The sequence below is a fragment of the Tachypleus tridentatus genome, chromosome 10, assembly GCF_004210375.1.
Source record: "Tachypleus tridentatus isolate NWPU-2018 chromosome 10, ASM421037v1, whole genome shotgun sequence".
Classification (NCBI taxonomy): Eukaryota; Metazoa; Arthropoda; class Merostomata; order Xiphosura; family Limulidae; genus Tachypleus; species Tachypleus tridentatus.
This window is the reverse complement of record NC_134834.1, coordinates 118269879-118291676: the sequence shown is the minus strand read 5'-3', so window position 1 is coordinate 118291676 and position 21798 is coordinate 118269879. Positions and strand designations below refer to the sequence as shown.

Here is a 21798-nt window from a genome sequence, read left to right as displayed (position 1 = left end):
TGTAATGTTAGACTTGTGAAGAAAGATATAGTTCTATAATAACAACTGTAATGTTAGACTTGTGAAGAAAGATATAGTTCTATAATAACAACTGTAATGTTAGACTTGTGAAGAAGGATGTAGTTCTTTAATAACAACTGTAATGTTAGACTTATGAAGAATAATGTAGTTCTGTAATAACAACTGTAATGTTAGACTTGTGAAGAAAGATATAGTTCTATAATAACAACTGTAATGTTAGACTTGTGAAGAAAGATATAGTTCTATAATAACAACTGTAATGTTAGACTTGTGAAGAAAGATATAGTTCTATAATAACAACTGTAATGTTAGACTTGTTTAGAAGGATGTAGTTCTTTAATAACAACTGTAATGTTAGACTTATGAAGAATGATGTAGTTCTGTAATAACAACTGTAATGTTAGACTTGTGAAGAAATATATAGTTCTATAATAACAACTGTAATGTTAGACTTGTTTAAGAAGGATGTAGTTCTTTAATAACAACTGTAATGTTAGACTTTGAAGAAAGATGTAGTTCTGTAATAACAACTGTAATGTGAACATTATGAAGAATAATGAAGAAGAACTACTATAATGTTAGACTTGTGAAGAAATATATAGTTCTATAATAACAACTGTAATGTTAAATTTGTGAAGAAAGATATAGTTCTATAATAACAACTGTAATGTTATACTTCTGAAGAAATATATAATTCTATAATAACAACTGTAATGTTAGACTTGTGAAGAAAGATATAGTTCTATAATAACAACTGTAATGTTAGACTTGTGAAGAATGATGTAGTTTTGTAATAACAACTGTAAAGTTAGACTTGTGAATAAAGATGTAGTTTTGTAATAATTACTGTAATACTAGAATTGTGAAGAAAGATGTAGTTCTGTAATAACAACTGTAATGTGAGACTTATGAAGAATAATGTAGTTCTGTAATAACTACTGTAATGTTAGACTTGTGAAGAAATATATAGTTCTATAATAACAACTGTAATGTTAGACTTGTAAAGAAAGACGTAGTTCTGTAATAACTACTCTAATGTTAGACTTGTGAAGACAGATGTAGTTCTATAATAACAACTGTAATGTTATACTTGTGAAGAAAGATATAGTTCCATAGTAACAACTGTAATGTTAGACTTGTGAAGAAGGATGTAGTTCTTTAATAACAACTGAAATGTTAGACTTGTGAAGAATGATGTAGTTCTGTAATAACTACTGTAATGTTAGACTTGTGGAGAATGATGTAGTTCTGTAATAACAACTGTAATGTGAGACTTATGAAGAATAATGTAGTTCTGTAATAACTACTATAATGTTAGACTTGTGAAGAAAGATATAGTTCTATAATAACAACGGTAATGTTGGACTTGTGAAGAAAGATATAGTTCTATAGTAACAACTGTAATTTTAGACTTGTTTAGAAGGATGTAGTTCTTTAATAACAACTGTAATGTTAGACTTATGAAGAATGATGTAGTTCTGTAATAACAACTGTAATGTTAGACTTGTGAAGAAAGATATAGTTCTATAATAACAACTGTAATGTTAGACTTGTGAAGAAAGATATAGTTCTATAATAACAACTGTAATGTTAGAGATGTTTAGAAGGATGCAGTTCTTTAATAACAACTGTAATGTGAGACTTATGAAGAATGATGTAGTTCTGTAATAACAACTGTAATGTTAGACTTGTGAAGAAATATATAGTTCTATAATAACAACTGTAATGTTAGACTTGTGAAGAAAGATGTAGTTCTGTAATAACAACTGTAATGTTAGACTTATGAAGAATAATGTAGTTCTGTAATAACTACTAATGTTAGACTTGTGAAGAAATATATAGTTCTATAATAACAACTGTAATGTTAAACTTGTGAAGAAAGATATAGTTCTATAATAACAACTGTAATGTTAGACTTGTGAAGAAAGATATAGTTCTATAATAACAACTGTAATGTTAGACTTGTGAAGAATGATGTAGTTCTATAATAACAACTGTAATGTTAGACTTTTGAAGAATGATGTAGTTCTATAATAACAACTGTAATGTTAGACTTGTGAAGAATGATGTAGTTCTATAATAACAACTGTAATGTAAGAATTCTGAAGAAATATATAGTTCTATAATAACAACTGTAATGTTAGACTTGTGAAGAAAGATATAGTTCTATAATAACAACTGTAATGTTAGACTTGTGAAGAAAGATGTAGTTCTGTAATAACAACTGTAATGTGAGACTTATGAAGAATAATGTAGTTCTGTAATAACTACTGTAATGTTAGACTTGTGAAGAAATATATAGTTCTATAATAACAACTGTAATGTTAGACTTGTGAAGAAAGATATAGTTCTATAATAACAACTGTAATGTTAGACTTGTGAAGAAAGATATAGTTCTATAATAACAACTGTAATGTTAGACTTGTGAAGAATGATGTAGTTCTATAATAACAACTGTAATGTTAGACTTGTGAAGAATGATGTAGTTCTATAATAACAACTGTAATGTTAGACTTGTGAAGAATGATGTAGTTCTATAATAACAACTGTAATGTTAGACTTGTGAAGAAATATATAGTTCTATAATAACAACTGTAATGTTAGACTTGTGAAGAAGGATGTAGTTCTTTAATAACAACTGTAATGTTAGACTTGTGAAGAAAGATGTAGTTCTGTAATAACAACTGTAATGTTAGACTTGTGAAGAATAATGTAGTTCTGTAATAACTACTGTAATGTTAGACTTGTGAAGAAATATATAGTTCTATAATAACAACTGTAATGTTAGACTTGTGAAGAAAGATATAGTTCTATAATAACAACTGTAATGTTAGACTTGTGAAGAATGATGTAGTTCTATAATAACTGTAATGTTAGACTTGTGAAGAAATATATAGTTCTGTAATAACAACTGTAATGTTAGACTTGTGAAGAAAGATGTAGTTCTGTAATAACAACTGTAATGTTAGACTTGTGAAGAAAGATATAGTTCTATAATAACAACTGTAATGTTAGACTTGTGAAGAAATATATAGTTCTATAATAACAACTGTAATGTTAGACTTGTGAAGAAAGATGTAGTTCTGTAATAACAACTGTAATGTTAGACTTGTGAAGAAAGATGTAGTTCTGTAATAACTACTGTAATGTTAGACTTGTGAAGAAAGATGTAGTTCTATAATAACAACTGTAATGTTAGACTTGTGAAGAAAGATGTAGTTCTGTAATAACAACTGTAATGTTAGACTTGTGAAGAAAGATATAGTTCTATAATAACAACTGTAATGTTAGACTTGTGAAGAAAGATGTAGTTCTTTAATAACAACTGTAATGTTAGACTTGTGAAGAATGATGTAGTTCTGTAATAACAACTGTAATGTTAGACTTGTGAAGAAAGATGTAGTTCTGTAATAACAACTGTAATGTTAGACTTGTGAAGAAAGATGTAGTTCTGTAATAACTACTGTAATGTTAGACTTGTGAAGAAAGATATAGTTCTATAATAACAACTGTAATGTTAGACTTGTGAAGAAGGATGTAGTTCTGTAATAACAACTGTAATGTTAGACTTGTGAAGAATGATGTAGTTCTGTAATAACAACTGTAATGTTAGACTTGTGAAGAAAGATGTAGTTCTGTAATAACAACTGTAATGTTAGACTTGTGAAGAAATATATAGTTCTATAATAACAACTGTAATGTTAGACTTGTGAAGAAAGATATAGTTCTGTAATAACAACTGTAATGTTAGACTTGTGAAGAAAGATGTAGTTCTATAATAACAACGGTAATGTTGGACTTGTGAAGAAAGATATAGTTCTATAATAACAACTGTAATGTTAGACTTGTGAAGAAAGATGTAGTTCTTTAATAACAACTGTAATGTTAGACTTATGAAGAATGATGTAGTTCTGTAATAACAACTGTAATGTTAGACTTGTGAAGAAAGATGTAGTTCTGTAATAACTACTGTAATGTTAGACTTGTGAAGAAAGATATAGTTCTATAATAACAACGGTAATGTTAGACTTGTGAAGAAACATATAGTTCTATAATAACAACTGTAATGTTAGACTTGTTTAGAAGGATGTAGTTCTTTAATAACAACTGTAATGTTAGACTTGTGAAGAATGATGTAGTTCTGTAATAACAACTGTAATGTTAGACTTGTGAAGAAAGATATAGTTCTATAATAACAACTGTAATGTTAGACTTGTGAAGAAAGATGTAGTTCTTTAATAACAACTGTAATGTTAGACTTGTGAAGAAAGATGTAGTTCTGTAATAACTACTGTAATGTTAGACTTGTGAAGAAAGATGTAGTTCTGTAATAACTGTAATGTTAGACTTATGAAGAATAATGTAGTTCTGTAATAACTACTATAATGTTAGACTTGTGAAGAAATATATAGTTCTATAATAACAACTGTAATGTTAAACTTGTGAAGAAAGATATAGTTCTATAATAACAACTGTAATGTTACACTTGTGAAGAAAGATATAGTTCTATAATAACAACTGTAATGTTAGACTTGTGAAGAATGATGTAGTTCTATAATAACAACTGTAATGTTAGACTTGTGAAGAAAGATGTAGTTCTATAATAACAACTGTAATGTTAGACTTGTGAAGAATGATGTAGTTCTTTAATAACAACTGTAATGTTAGACTTGTGAAGAAAGATATAGTTCTATAATAACAACTGTAATGTTAGACTTGTGAAGAAGGATGTAGTTCTTTAATAACAACTGTAATGTTAGACTTGTGAAGAAAGATGTAGTTCTGTAATAACAACTGTAATGTTAGACTTGTGAAGAATAATGTAGTTCTGTAATAACTACTGTAATGTTAGACTTGTGAAGAAATATATAGTTCTATAATAACAACTGTAATGTTAGACTTGTGAAGAAAGATATAGTTCTATAATAACAACTGTAATGTTAGACTTGTGAAGAATGATGTAGTTCTATAATAACTGTAATGTTAGACTTGTGAAGAAATATATAGTTCTGTAATAACAACTGTAATGTTAGACTTGTGAAGAAAGATGTAGTTCTGTAATAACAACTGTAATGTTAGACTTGTGAAGAAAGATATAGTTCTATAATAACAACTGTAATGTTAGACTTGTGAGGAAATATATCGTTCTATAATAACAACTGTAATGTTAACCTTGTGAAGCAAGATGTAGTTCTGTAATAACAACTGTAATGTTAGACTTGTGAAGAAAGATGTAGTTCTGTAATAACTACTGTAATGTTAGACTTGTGAAGACAGATGTAGTTCTATAATAACAACTGTAATGTTAGACTTGTGAAGAAAGATGTAGTTCTGTAATAACAACTGTAATGTTAGACTTGTGAAGAAAGATATAGTTCTATAATAACAACTGTAATGTTAGACTTGTGAAGAAGGATGTAGTTCTTTAATAACAACTGTAATGTTAGACTTGTGAAGAATGATGTAGTTCTGTAATAACAACTGTAGTGTTAGACTTGTGAAGAAAGATGTAGTTCTGTAATAACAACTGAAATGTTAGACTTGTGAAGAAAGATGTAGTTCTGTAATAACAACTGTAATGTTAGACTTGTGAAGAAAGATATAGTTCTATAATAACAACTGTAATGTTAGACTTGTGAAGAAGGATGTAGTTCTTTAATAACAACTGTAATGTTAGACTTGTGAAGAATGATGTAGTTCTGTAATAACTACTGTAATGTTAGACTTGTGAAGAAAGATGTAGTTCTGTAATAACTACTGTAATGTTAGACTTCTGAAGAAATACATAGTTCTATAATAACAACTGTAATGTTAGACTTGTGAAGAAAGATATAGTTCTGTAATAACAACTGTAATGTTAGACTTGTGAAGAAAGATGTAGTTCTATAATAACAACTGTAATGTTAGACTTGTGAAGAAAGATATAGTTCTATAATAACAACTGTAATGTTAGACTTGTTTAGAAGGATGTAGTTCTTTAATAACAACTGTAATGTTAGACTTATGAAGAATGATGTAGTTCTGTAATAACAACTGTAATGTTAGACTTGTGAAGAAAGATGTAGTTCTGTAATAACAACTGTAATGTTAGACTTGTGAAGAAAGATATAGTTCTATAATAACAACTGTAATGTTAGACTTGTGAAGAAAGATATAGTTCTATAATAACAACTGTAATGTTAGACTTGTGAAGAAGGATGTAGTTCTTTAATAACAACTGTAATGTTAGACTTATGAAGAATGATGTAGTTCTGTAATAACAACTGTAATGTTAGACTTGTGAAGAAATATATAGTTCTATAATAACAACTGTAATGTTAGACTTGTGAAGAAGGATGTAGTTCTTTAATAACAACTGTAATGTTAGACTTGTGAAGAAAGATGTAGTTCTGTAATAACTACTGTAATGTTAGACTTGTGAGGAAAGATGTAGTTCTGTAATAACTGTAATGTGAGACTTATGAAGAATAATGTAGTTCTGTAATAACTACTATAATGTTAGACTTGTGAAGAAATATATAGTTCTATAATAACAACTGTAATGTTAGACTTGTGAAGAAAGATATAGTTCTATAATAACAACTGTAATGTTAGACTTGTGAAGAAAGATAGTTCTATAATAACAACTGTAATGTTAGACTTAACAAGAATGTTAGACTGATGTAGTTCTATAATAACAACTGTAATGTAAGACTTATGAAGAATGATGTAGTTCTATAATAACAACTGTAATGTTAGACTTGTGAAGAATGATGTAGTTCTATAATAACAACTGTAATGTTAGAGTTGTGAAGAAATATATAGTTCTATAATAACAACTGTAATTTTAGAGTTGTTTAGAAGGATGCAGTTCTTTAATAACTACTGTAATGTTAGACTTGTGAAGAAAGATGTAGTTCTGTAATAACAACTGTAATGTGAACATTATGAAGAATAATGTAGTTCTGTAATAACTACTATAATGTTAGACTTGTGAAGAAATATATAGTTCTATAATAACAACTGTAATGTTAGACTTGTGAAGAAAGATATAGTTCTATAATAACAACTGTAATGTACGACTTATGAAGAATGATGTAGTTCTATAATAACTGTAATGTTAGACTTGTGAAGAAATATATAGTTCTGTAATAACAACTGTAATATTAGACTTGTAAAGAAAGATGTAGTTCTGTAATAACTACTGTAATGTTAGACTTGTGAAGAAAGATATAGTTCTATAATAACAACTGTAATGTTAGACTTGTGAAGAAAGATATAGTTCTATAATAACAACTGTAATGTTAGACTTGTGTAGAAAGATGTAGTTCTGTAATAACAACTATAATGTTAGACTTGTGAAGAAAGATGTAGTTCTGTAATAACTACTGTAATGTTAGACTTGTGAAGACAGATGTAGTTCTATAATAACAACTGTAATGTTATACTTGTGAAGAAAGATGTAGTTCTGTAATAACAACTGTAATGTTAAACTTGTGAAGAAAGATATAGTTCGATAATAACAACTGTAATGTTAGACTTGTGAAGAAGGATGCAGTTCTTTAATAACAACTGTAATGTTAGACTTGTGAAGAATGATGTAGTTCTATAATAACTACTGTAATGTTAGACTTGTGAAGAAAGATGTAGTTCTGTAATAACAACTGTAATGTTAGACTTGTGAAGAAAGATGTAGTTCTGTAATAACAACTGTAATGTTAGACTTGTGAAGAAATACATAGTTCTATAATAACAACTGTAATGTTAGACTTGTGAAGAAAGATATAGTTCTGTAATAACAACTGTAATGTTAGACTTGTGAAGAAAGATGTAGTTCTGTAATAACTACTGTAATGTTAGACTTGTGAAGAAATACATAGTTCTATAATAACAACTGTAATGTTAGACTTGTGAAGAAAGATATTGTTCTGTAATAACAACTGTAATGTTAGACTTGTAAAGAAAGATGTAGTTCTGTAATAACAACTGTAATGTTAGACTTGTGAAGAAAGATATAGTTCTATAATAACAACTGTAATGTTAGACTTGTGAAGAAGGATGTAGTTCTTTAATAACAACTGAAATGTTAGACTTGTGAAGAATAATGTAGTTGTGTAATAACTACTGTAATGTTAGACTTGTGAAGAAATATATAGTTCTATAATAACAACTGTAATGTTAAACTTGTGAAGAAAGATATAGTTCTATAATAACAACTGTAATGTTAAATTTGTAAAGAAAGATATAGTTCTATAATAACAACTGTAATGTTAAACTTGTGAAGAAAGATATAGTTCTATAATAACAACTGTAATGTTAGACTTATGAAAATGATGTAGTTCTATAATAACAACTGTAATGTTAGATTTATGAAGAATGATGTAGTTCTGTAATAACAACTGTAAAGTTAGACTTGTGAAGAAAGATGTAGTTTTGTAATAATTACTGTAATACTAGAATTGTGAAAAAAGATGTAGTTCTGTAATAACAACTCTAATGTGAGACTTATGAAGAATGTTGTAGTTCTATAATAACAACTGTAATGTTAGACTTGTGAAGAAAGATATAGTTCTATAATAACAACTGTAATGTTAGACTTGTGAAGAAAGATGTAGTTCTGTAATAACAACTGTAATGTTAGACTTGTGAAGAAATATATAGTTCTATAATAACAACTGTAATGTTAGACTTGTGAAGAAAGATATAGTTCTATAATAACAACTGTAATGTTAGACTTGTGAAGAAGGATGTAGTTCTTTAATAACAACTGTAATGTTAGACTTGTGAAGAATGATGTAGTTCTGTAATAACAACTGTAATGTTAGACTTGTGAAGAATGATGTAGTTCTGTAATAACAACTGTAATGTTAGACTTGTGAAGAAAGATGTAGTTCTGTAATAACTGTAATGTTAGACTTGTGAAGAATAATGTAGTTCTGTAATAACTACTGTAATGTTAGACTTGTGAAGAAAGATATAGTTCTATAATAACAACTGTAATGTTAGACTTGTGAAGAATGATGTAGTTCTATAATAACAACTGTAATGTAAGAATTCTGAAGAAATATATAATTCTATAATAACAACTGTAATGTTAGACTTCTGAAGAAATACATAGTTCTATAATAACAACTGTAATGTTAAACTTGTGAAGAAAGATATAGTTCTATAATAACAAGTGTAATGTTAGACTTGTGAAGAAAGATGTAGTTCTGTAATAACAACTGTAATGTTAGACTTGTGAAGAATATGTAGTTCTGTAATAACAACTGTAATGTTAGACTTGTGAAGAAATATATAGTTCTATAATAACAACTGTAATATTAGAGTTGTAAAGAAAGACGTAGTTCTGTAATAACTACTCTAATGTTAGACTTGTGAAGACAGATGTAGTTCTATAATAACAACTGTAATGTTATACTTGTGAAGAAAGATATAGTTCCATAGTAACAACGGTAATTTTAAAGTTGTTTAGAAGGATGTAGTTCTTTAATAATAACTGTAATGTTAGACTTGTGAAGAATGATGTAGTTCTGTAATAACAACTGTAATGTTAGACTTGTGAAGAAAGATGTAGTTCTGTAATAACAACTGTAATGTTAGACTTATGAAGAATAATGTAGTTCTGTAATAACTACTGTAATGTTAGACTTGTGAAGAAAGATATAGTTCTATAATAACAACGGTAATGTTGGACTTGTGAAGAAAGATATAGTTCTATAATAACAACTGTAATGTTAGACTTGTGAAGAAGGATGTAGTTCTTTAATAACAACTGTAATGTTAGACTTGTGAAGAATGATGTAGTTCTGTAATAACTACTGTAATGATAGAGTTGTGAAGAAAGATGTAGTTCTGTAATAACAACTGTAATGTTAGATTTGTGAAGAAAGACATAGTTCCATAGTAACAACTGTAATGTTAGACTTGTGAAGAAAGATGTAGTTCTGTAATAACAACTGTAATGTTAGACTTGTGAAGAAATATATAGTTCTATAATAACAACTGTAATGTTAGACTTGTGAAGAAAGATGTAGTTCTTTAATAACAACTGAAATGTTAGACTTGTGAAGAATGATGTAGTTCTGTAAAAAAAACTGTAATGTTAGAGTTGTGAAGAAATATATAGTTCTATAATAACAACTGTAACTTTAGAGTTGTTTAGAAGGATGCAGTTCTTTAATAACAACTGAAATGTTAGACTTGTGAAGAATGATGTAGTTCTGTAATAACAACTGTAATGTTAGACTTGTGAGGAAAGATGTAGTTCTGTAATAACTGTAATGTGAGACTTATGAAGAATAATGTAGTTCTGTAATAACTACTATAATGTTAGACTTGTGAAGAAATATATACTTCTATAATAACAACTGTAATGTTAAACTTGTGAAGAAAGATATAGTTCTATAATAACAACTGTAATGTTAGACTTGTGAAGAAAGATATAGTTCTATAATAACAACTGTAATGTTAAATTTGTGAAGAAAGATATAGTTCTATAATAACAACTGTAATATTAAACTTGTGAAGAAAGATATAGTTCTATAATAACAAATGTAATGTTAGACTTGTTAAGAAGGATATAGTTCTATAATAACAACTGTAATGTACGACTTATGAAGAATGATGTAGTTCTATAATAACTGTAATGTTAGACTTGTGAAGAAATATATAGTTCTATGATAACAACTGTAATGTTAGACTTGTGAAGAAATATATAGTTCTATAATAACAACTGTAATGTTAGAGTGGTAAAGAATGATGTAGTTTTGTCATAACAACTGTAATGTTAAACTTGTGAAGAAAATGTGGTTCTGTAATAACTACTGTAATGTTAGACTTGTGAAGACAGATGTAGTTCTATAATAACAACTCTAATGTTAGACTTGTGAAGAAAGATATAGTTCTGTAATAACAACTGTAATGTTAGACTTGTGAAGAATGATGTAGTTCTATAATAACAACTGTAATGTTAGACTTGTGAAGAATGATGTAGTTCTGTAATAACAACTGTAATGTTAGACTTCTAAAGAAATATATAATTCTATAATAACAACTGTAATGTTAGACTTGTGAAGAAAGATATAGTTCTATAATAACAACTGTAATGTTAAACTTCTGAAGAATGATGTAGTTTTGTAATAACAACTGTAAAGTTAGACTTGTGAAGAAAGATGTAGTTCTGTAATAACAACTGTAATGTTAGACTTGTGAAGAAAGATGTAGTTCTGTAATAACAACTGTAATGTTAGACTTGTGAAGAATGATGTAGTTCTGTAATAACAACTGTAATGTTAGACTTGTGAAGAAATATATAGTTCTATAATAACAACTGTAATGTTAGACTTGTGAAGAAAGATATAGTTCTGTAATAACAACTGTAATGTTAGACTTGTGAAGAAAGATGTAGTTCTATAATAACAACTCTAATGTTAGACTTGTGAAGAAAGATATAGTTCTATAATAACAACTATAATGTTAGACTTGTGAAGAAAGATGTAGTTCTGTAATAACAACTATAATGTTAGACTTGTGAAGAAAGATGTAGTTCTGTAATAACTACTGTAATGTTAGACTTGTGAAGACAGATGTAGTTCTATAATAACAACTGTAATATTATACTTGTGAAGAAAGATATAGTTCTATAGTAACAACTGTAATTTAAGAGTTGTTTAGAAGGATGCAGTTCTTTAATAACAACTGAAATGCTAGACTTGTAAAGAAAGATGTAGTTCTGTAATAACTACTGTAATGTTAGACTTGTGAAGAATGATGTAGTTCTGTAATAACTACTGTAATGTTAGACTTGTGAAGAATGATGTAGTTCTGTAATAACAACTGTAATGTGAGATTTATGAAGAATAATGTAGTTCTGTAATAACTACTATAATGTTAGACTTGTGAAGAAAGATATAGTTCTATAGTAACAACTATAATTTGAGAGTTGTTTAGAAGGATGCAGTTCTTTAATAACAACTGTAATGTGAGACTTATGAAGAATGATGTAGTTCTGTAATAACTACTGTAATGATAGAGTTGTGAAGAAAGATGTAGTTCTGTAATAACAACGGTAATGTTAGACTTTTGAAGAAACATATAGTTCTATAGTAACAACTGTAATTTTAGAGTTGTTTAGAAGGATGCAGTTCTTTAATAACAACTGTAATGTGAGACTTATGAAGAATGATGTAGTTCTTTAATAACAACTGTAATGTGAGACTTATGAAGAATGATGTAGTTCTGTAAAAAAAACTGTAATGTTAGACTTGTGAGGAAAGATGTAGTTCTGTAATAACTGTAATGTGAGACTTATGAAGAATAATGTAGTTCTGTAATAACTACTATAATGTTAGACTTGTGAAGAAATATGTAGTTCTATAATAACAACTGTAATGTTAGACTTTTGAAGAAAGATATAGTTCTATAATAACAACTGTAATGTTAGACTTGTGAAGAAAGATATAGTTTTGTAATAACAACTGTAATGTTAGACTTGTAAAGAAAGATGTAGTTCTCTAATAACTACTGTAATGTTAGACTTGTGAAGAAAGATATTGTTCTGTAATAACTACTTTAATGTTAGACTTGTGAGGAAAGATGTAGTTCTGTAATAACTGTAATGTGAGACTTATGAAGAATAATGTAGTTCTGTAATAACTACTGTAATGTTAGACTTGTGAAGAAATATATAGTTCTATAATAACAACTGTAATGTTAGACTTGTGAAGAAAGATATAGTTCTATAATAACAACTGTAATATTCGACTTATGAAGAATGATGTAGTTCTGTAATAACAACTGTAATGTGAGACTTATGAAGAAAGATGAAGTTCTATAATAACAACTCTAATGTTAGACTTGTGAAGAAAGATATAGTTCTATAATAACAACTGTAATGTTAGACTTGTGAAGAAAGACATAGTTTTGTAATAACAACTGTAATGTTAGACTTGTAAAGAAAGATGTAGTTCTGTAATAACTACTGTAATGTTAGACTTGTGAAGAAAGATATTGTTCTGTAATAACAACTGTAATATCAGACTTGTGAGGAAATATATAGTTCTATAATAACAACTGTAATGTTAGACTTGTGAAGAAAGATGTAGTTCTGTAATAACAACTGTATTATTATACTTGTGAAGAAAGATATAGTTCCATAGTAACAACTGTAATTTTAGAGTTGTTTAGAAGGATGCAGTTCTTTAATAACAACTGAAATGTTATACTTGTGAAGAAAGATGTAGTTCTGTAATAACAACTATAATGTTAGACTTGTGAAGAAAGATGTAATTCTGTAATAATTACTGTAATGTTAGACTTGTGAAGACAGATGTAGTTCTATAATAACAACTGTAATATTATACTTGTGAAGAAAGATATAGTTCTATAGTAACAACTGTAATTTAAGAGTTGTTTAGAAGGATGCAGTTCTTTAATAACAACTGAAATGTTAGACTTGTGAAGAAAGATGTAGTTCTGTAATAACTACTGTAATGTTAGACTTGTGAAGAATGATGTAGTTCTGTAATAACTACTGTAATGTTAGACTTGTGAAGAAAGATATAGTTCTATAATAACAACGGTAATGTTGCACTTGTGAAGAAACATATAGTTCTATAGTAACAACTATAATTTGAGAGTTGTTTAGAAGGATGCAGTTCTTTAATAACTGTAATGTGAGACTTATGAAGAATGATGTAGTTCTGTAATAACTACTGTAATGATAGAGTTGTGAAGAAAGATGTAGTTCTGTAATAACAACGGTAATGTTGGACTTGTGAAGAAACATTTAGTTCTATAGTAACAACTATAATTTGAGAGTTGTTTAGAAGGATGCAGTTCTTTAATAACAACTGTAATGTGAGACATATGAAGAATGATGTAGTTCTGTAATAACTACTGTAATGATAGAGTTGTGAAGAAAGATGTAGTTCTATAGTAACAACGGTAATGTTAGACTTGTGAAGAAACATATAGTTCTATAGTAACAACTGTAATTTTAGAGTTGTTTAGAAGGATGCAGTTCTTTAATAAAACCTGTAATGTGAGACTTATGAAGAATGATGTAGTTCTTTAATAACAACTGTAATGTGAGACTTATGAAGAAATATGTAGTTCTATAATAACAACTGTAATGTTAGACTTTTGAAGAAAGATATAGTTCTATAATAACAACTGTAATGTTAGACTTGTGAAGAATGATATAGTTTTGTAATAACAACTGTAATGTTAGACTTGTAAAGAAAGATGTAGTTCTGTAATAACTACTGTAATGTTAGACTTGTGAAGAAAGATATTGTTCTGTAATAACTATTTTAATGTTAGACTTGTGAGGAAAGATGTAGTTCTGTAATAACTGTAATGTGAGACTTATGAAGAATAATGTAGTTCTGTAATAACTACTATAATGTTAGACTTGTGAAGAAATATATAGTTCTATAATAACAACTGTAATGTTAAACTTGTGAAGAAAGATATAGTTCTATAATAACAACTGTAATGTTAGACTTGTGAAGAAAGATATAGTTCTATAATAACAACTGTAATGTTCGACTTATGAAGAATGATGTAGTTCTATAATAACAACTGTAATGTAAGACTTATGAAGAATGATGTAGTTCTATAATAACAACTGTAATGTTAGACTTGTGAAGAATGATGTAGTTCTCTAATAACAACTGTAATGTTAGAGTTGTGAAGAAATATATAGTTCTATAATAACAACTGTAATTTTAGAGTTGTTTAGAAGGATGCAGTTCTTTAATAACTACTGTAATGTTAGACTTGTGAAGAAAGATGTAGTTCTGTAATAACAACTGTAATGTGAACATTATGAAGAATAATGTAGTTCTGTAATAACTACTGTAATATTAGACTTGTGAAGAAATATATAGTTCTATAATAACAACTGTAATGTTAGACTTGTGAAGAAAGATATAGTTCTATAATAACAACTGTAATGTACGACTTATGAAAAATGATGTAGTTCTATAATAACTGTAATGTTAGACTTGTAAAGAAAGATGTAGTTCTGTAATAACTACTGTAATGTTAGACTTGTGAAGAAAGATATTGTTCTGTAATAACTACTTTAATGTTAGACTTGTGAGGAAAGATGTAGTTCTGTAATAACTGTAATGTGAGACTTATGAAGAATAATGTAGTTCTGTAATAACTACTATAATGTTAGACTTGTGAAGAAATATATAGTTCTATAATAACAACTGTAATGTTAGACTTGTGAAGAAAGATATAGTTCTATAATAACAACTGTAATGTTAGACTTGTGAAGAAAGATATAGTTCTATAATAACAACTGTAATGTTCGACTTATGAAGAATGATGTAGTTCTATAATAACAACTGTAATGTAAGACTTATGAAGAATGATGTAGTTCTATAATAACAACTGTAATGTTAGACTTGTGAAGAATGATGTAGTTCTCTAATAACAACTGTAATGTTAGAGTTGTGAAGAAATATATAGTTCTATAATAACAACTGTAATTTTAGAGTTGTTTAGAAGGATGTAGTTCTTTAATAACTACTGTAATGTTAGACTTGTGAAGAAAGATGTAGTTCTGTAATAACAACTGTAATGTGAACATTATGAAGAATAATGTAGTTCTGTAATAACTACTATAATGTTAGACTTGTGAAGAAATGTATAGTTCTATAATAACAACTGTAATGTTAGACTTGTGAAGAAAGATATAGTTCTATAATAACAACTGTAATGTACGACTTATGAAAAATGATGTAGTTCTATAATAACTGTAATGTTAGACTTGTGAAGAAATATATAGTTCTGTAATAACAACTGTAATATTAGACTTGTAAAGAAAGATGTAGTTCTGTAATAACTACTGTAATGTTAGACTTGTGAAGAAATATATAGTTCTATAATAACAACTGTAATGTTAGACTTGTGAAGAAAGATTTAGTTCTATAATAACAACTGTAATATCAGACTTGTGAGGAAATATATCGTTCTATAATAACAACTGTAATGTTAGACTTGTGAAGAAAGATGTAGTTCTCTAATAACAACTATAATGTTAGACTTATGAAGAAAGATGTAGTTTTGTAGTAACTACTGTAATGTTAAACTTGTGAAGAAAGATATAGTTCTGTAATAACAACTGTAATGTTAGAGTTGTGAAGAAAGATGTAGTTCTGTAATAACTACTGTAATGTTAGACTTCTGAAGAAATACATAGTTCTATAATAACAACTGTAATGTTAGACTTGTGAAGAAAGATATAGTTCTGTAATAACAACTGTAATGTTAGACTTGTGAAGAAAGATGTAGTTCTGTAATAACTACTGTAATGTTAGACTTCTGAAGAAATACATAGTTCTATAATAACAACTGTAATGTTAGACTTGTGAAGAAACATATAGTTCTATAGTAACAACTGTAATTTTAGAGTTGTTTAGAAGGATGCAGTTCTTTAATAACAACTGTAATGTGAGACTTATGAAGAATGATGTAGTTCTTTAATAACAACTGTAATGTGAGACTTATGAAGAATGATGTAGTTCTGTAAAAAAAACTGTAATGTTAGACTTGTGAGGAAAGATGTAGTTCTGTAATAACTGTAATGTGAGACTTATGAAGAATAATGTAGTTCTGTAATAACTACTATAATGTTAGACTTTTGAAGAAAGATATAGTTCTATAATAACAACTGTAATGTTAGACTTGTGAAGAAAGATATAGTTTTGTAATAACAACTGTAATGTTAGACTTGTAAAGAAAGATGTAGTTCTGTAATAACTACTGTAATGTTAGACTTGTGAAGAAAGATATTGTTCTGTAATAACTACTTTAATGTTAGACTTGTGAAGAAAGATGTAGTTCTGTAATAACTGTAATGTGAGACTTATGAAGAATAATGTAGTTCTGTAATAACTACTGTAATGTTAGACTTGTGAAGAAATATATAGTTCTATAATAACAACTGTAATGTTAGACTTGTGAAGAAAGATATAGTTCTATAATAACAACTGTAATGTTAGACTTGTGAAGAAATATATAGTTCTATAATAACAACTGTAATATTCGACTTATGAAGAATGATGTAGTTCTGTAATAACAACTGTAATGTGAGACTTATGAAGAAAGATGAAGTTCTATAATAACAACTCTAATGTTAGACTTGTGAAGAAAGATATAGTTCTATAATAACAACTGTAATGTTAGACTTGTGAAGAAAGACATAGTTTTGTAATAACAACTGTAATGTTAGACTTGTAAAGAAAGATGTAGTTCTGTAATAACTACTGTAATGTTAGACTTGTGAAGAAAGATATTGTTCTGTAATAACAACTGTAATATCAGACTTGTGAGGAAATATATAGTTCTATAATAACAACTGTAATGTTAGACTTGTGAAGAAAGATGTATTTCTGTAATAACAACTATAATGTTAGACTTGTGAAGAAAGATGTAGTTCTGTAATAACTACTGTAATGTTAGACTTGTGAAGACAGATGTAGTTCTGTAATAACAACTGTATTATTATACATGTGAAGAAAGATATAGTTCTATAATAACAACTGTAATGTACGTATTATGAATAATGATGTAGTTCTATAATAACTGTAATGTTAGACTTGTGAAGAAATATATAGTTCTGTAATAACAACTGTAATATTAGACTTGTAAAGAAAAATGTAGTTCTGTAATAACTACTGTAATGTCAGACTTGTGAGGAAATATATAGTTCTTTAATAACAACTGAAATGTTATACTTGTGAAGAAAGATTAGTTCTGTAATAACAACTATAATGTTAGACTTGTGAAGAAAGATGTAATTCTGTAATAACTACTGTAATGTTAGACTTGTGAAGACAGATGTAGTTCTATAATAACAACTGTAATATTATACTTGTGAAGAAAGATATAGTTCTATAGTAACAACTGTAATTTTAGAGTTGTTTAGAAGGATGCAGTTCTTTAATAACAACTGAAATGTTAGACTTGTGAAGAAAGATGTAGTTCTGTAATAACTACTGTAATGTTAGACTTGTGAAGAATGATGTAGTTCTGTAATAACTACTGTAATGTTAGACTTGTGAAGAATGATGTAGTTCTGTAATAACAACTGTAATGTGAGATTTATGAAGAATAATGTAGTTCTGTAATAACAACTGTAATGTTAGACTTGTGAAGAAAGATATAGTTCTATAATAACAACTGTAATGTTGAGACTTGTGAAGAAGGATGTAGTTCTTTAATAACAACTGTAATGTTAGACTTATGAAGAATGATGTAGTTCTGTAATAACAACTGTAATGTTAGACTTGTGAAGAAAGATGTAGTTCTGTAATAACAACTGTAATGTTAGACTTGTGAAGAAAGATATAGTTCTATAATAACAACTGTAATGTTAGACTTGTGAAGAAAGATGTAGTTCTGTAATAACAACTGTAATGTTAGACTTGTGAAGAATGATGTAGTTCTTTAATAACAACTGTAATGTTAGACTTGTGAAGAAAGATGTAGTTCTGTAATAACAACTGTAATGTTAGACTTGTGAAGAAAGATGTAGTTCTGTAATAACAACTGTAATGTTAGACTTATGAAGAATAATGTAGTTCTGTAATAACAACTGTAATGTTAGACTTGTGAAGAAATATGTAGTTCTATAATAACAACTGTAATGTTAGACTTGTGAAGAAAGATATAGTTCTATAATAACAACTGTAATGTTAGACTTGTGAAGAAAGATATAGTTCTGTAATAACAACTGTAATGTTAGACTTGTGAAGAAAGATGTAGTTCTGTAATAATAACAACTGTAATGTTAGACTTGTGAAGAAAGATATAGTTCTGTAATAACAACTGTAATGTTAGACTTGTGAAGAAAGATGTAGTTCTGTAATAACAACTGTAATGTTAGACTTGTGAAGAATAATGTAGTTCTGTAATAACTACTGTAATGTTAGACTTGTGAAGAAATATATAGTTCTATAATAACAACTGTAATGTTAGACTTGTGAAGAAAGATATAGTTCTATAATAACAACTGTAATGTTAGACTTGTGAAGAAAGATATAGTTCTATAATAACAACTGTAATGTTAGACTTGTGAAGAATAACAACTGTAATGTTAGATGTAGTTCTGTAATAACAACTGTAATGTTAGACTTATGAAGAAAGATGTAGTTCTATAATAACAACTGTAATGTTAGACTTGTGAAGAAAGATATAGTTCTATAATAACAACTGTAATGTTAGACTTGTGAAGAAAGATATAGTTCTGTAATAACAACTGTAATGTTAGACTTAATAACAACTGAAGAAAGATGTAGTTCTGTAATAACAACTGTAATGTTAGACTTGTGAAGAAAGATGTAGTTCTGTAATAACAACTGTAATGTTAGACTTGTGAAGAAATATATAGTTCTATAATAACAACTGTAATGTTAGACTTGTGAAGAAAGATGTAGTTCTGTAATAACAACTGTAATGTTAGACTTGTGAAGAAAGATATAGTTCTATAATAACAACTGTAATGTTAGACTTGTGAAGAAGGATGTAGTTCTTTAATAACAACTGTAATGTTAGACTTGTGAAGAAAGATGTAGTTCTGTAATAACAACTGTAATGTTAGACTTGTGAAGAAAGATGTAGTTCTGTAATAACAACTGTAATGTTAGACTTGTGAAGAAAGATGTAGTTCTATAATAACAACTGTAATGTTAGACTTGTGAAGAAAGATATAGTTCTATAATAACAACTGTAATGTTAGACTTGTGAAGAAGGATGTAGTTCTTTAATAACAACTGTAATGTTAGACTTGTGAAGAAAGATGTAGTTCTGTAATAACAACTGTAATGTTAGACTTGTGAAGAATGATGTAGTTCTGTAATAACTAACTGTAATGTTAGACTTGTGAAGAAAGATATAGTTCTATAATAACAACTGTAATGTTAGACTTGTGAAGAAAGATATAGTTCTATAATAACAACTGTAATGTTAGACTTGTGAAGAAGGATGTAGTTCTTTAATAACAACTGTAATGTTAGACTTGTGAAGAATGATGTAGTTCTGTAATAACAACTGTAATGTTAGACTTGTGAAGAAAGATGTAGTTCTGTAATAACAACTGTAATGTTAGACTTGTGAAGAAAGATATAGTTCTATAATAACAACTGTAATTTTAGACTTGTGAAGTTGTTTAGAAGGAAGAAAGATGTAGTTCTGTAATTCTTTAATAACAACTGTAATGTTAGACTTATGAAGAATGATGTAGTTCTGTAATAACAACTGTAATGTTAGACTTGTGAAGAAAGATGTAGTTCTATAATAACAACTGTAATGTTAGACTTGTGAAGAAAGATATAGTTCTATAATAACAACTGTAATGTTAGACTTGTGAAGAAAGATGTAGTTCTTTAATAACAACTGTAATGTTAGACTTAAGAAGAATGATGTAGTTCTGTAATAACAACTGTAATGTTAGACTTGTGAAGAAATATGTAGTTCTGTAATAACAACTGTAATGTTAGACTTGTGAAGAAAGATGTAGTTCTATAATAACAACTGTAATGTTAGACTTGTGAAGAAAGATATAGTTCTGTAATAACAACTGTAATGTTAGACTTGTGAAGAAAGATGTAGTTCTGTAATAACAACTGTAATGTTAGACTTGTGAAGAAAGATGTAGTTCTGTAATAACTACTGTAATGTTAGACTTGTGAAGAAAGATGTAGTTCTGTAATAACAACTGTAATGTTAGACTTGTGAAGAATAATGTAGTTCTGTAATAACTACTGTAATGTTAGACTTGTGAAGAAATATATAGTTCTATAATAACAACTGTAATGTTAGACTTGTGAAGAAAGATATAGTTCTATAATAACAACTGTAATGTTAGACTTGTGAAGAAAGATATAGTTCTATAATAACAACTGTAATGTTAGACTTGTGAAGAAAGATGTAGTTCTATAATAACAACTGTAATGTTAGACTTGTGAAGAATGATGTAGTTCTATAATAACAACTGTAATGTTAGACTTGTGAAGAATGATGTAGTTCTGTAATAACAACTGTAATGTTAGACTTGTGAAGAAATATATAGTTCTATAATAACAACTGTAATGTTAGACTTGTGAAGAAAGATGTAGTTCTTTAATAACAACTGTAATGTTAGACTTGTGAAGAAAGATGTAGTTCTGTAATAACAACTGTAATGTTAGACTTGTGAAGAAAGATGTAGTTCTGTAATAACTACTGTAATGTTAGACTTGTGAAGAAAGATATAGTTCTATAATAACAACTGTAATGTTAGACTTGTGAAGAAAGATATAGTTCTATAATAACAACTGTAATGTTAGACTTGTGAAGAAATGATGTAGTTCTATAATAACAACTGTAATGTTAGACTTGTGAAGAAAGATGTAGTTCTGTAATAACAACTGTAATGTTAGACTTGTGAAGAAAGATGTAGTTCTGTAATAACTACTGTAATGTTAGACTTGTGAAGAAAGATGTAGTTCTGTAATAACAACTGTAATGTTAGACTTGTGAAGAAAGATGTAGTTCTGTAATAACAACTGTAATGTTAGACTTGTGAAGAAAGATGTAGTTCTATAATAACAACTGTAATGTTAGACTTGTGAAGAAAGATATAGTTCTATAATAACAACTGTAATGTTAGACTTGTGAAGAAAGATAACAACTAGTTCTATAATAACAACTGTAATGTTAGACTTGTGAAGAATGATGTAGTTCTGTAATAACAACTGTAATGTTAGACTTGTGAAGAAAGATGTAGTTCTATAATAA

The 21798-nt window shown here is 27.7% G+C and overlaps 1 protein-coding gene across 2 annotated transcripts in view; it reads left to right on the top strand.

Moving 5' to 3' along the window:
• Positions 1-21798, top strand: part of LOC143230165 (zeta-sarcoglycan-like) — a 392495-nt gene that overhangs the window by 75006 nt on the left and 295691 nt on the right. The gene's annotated exons all lie outside the window — the stretch shown is intronic.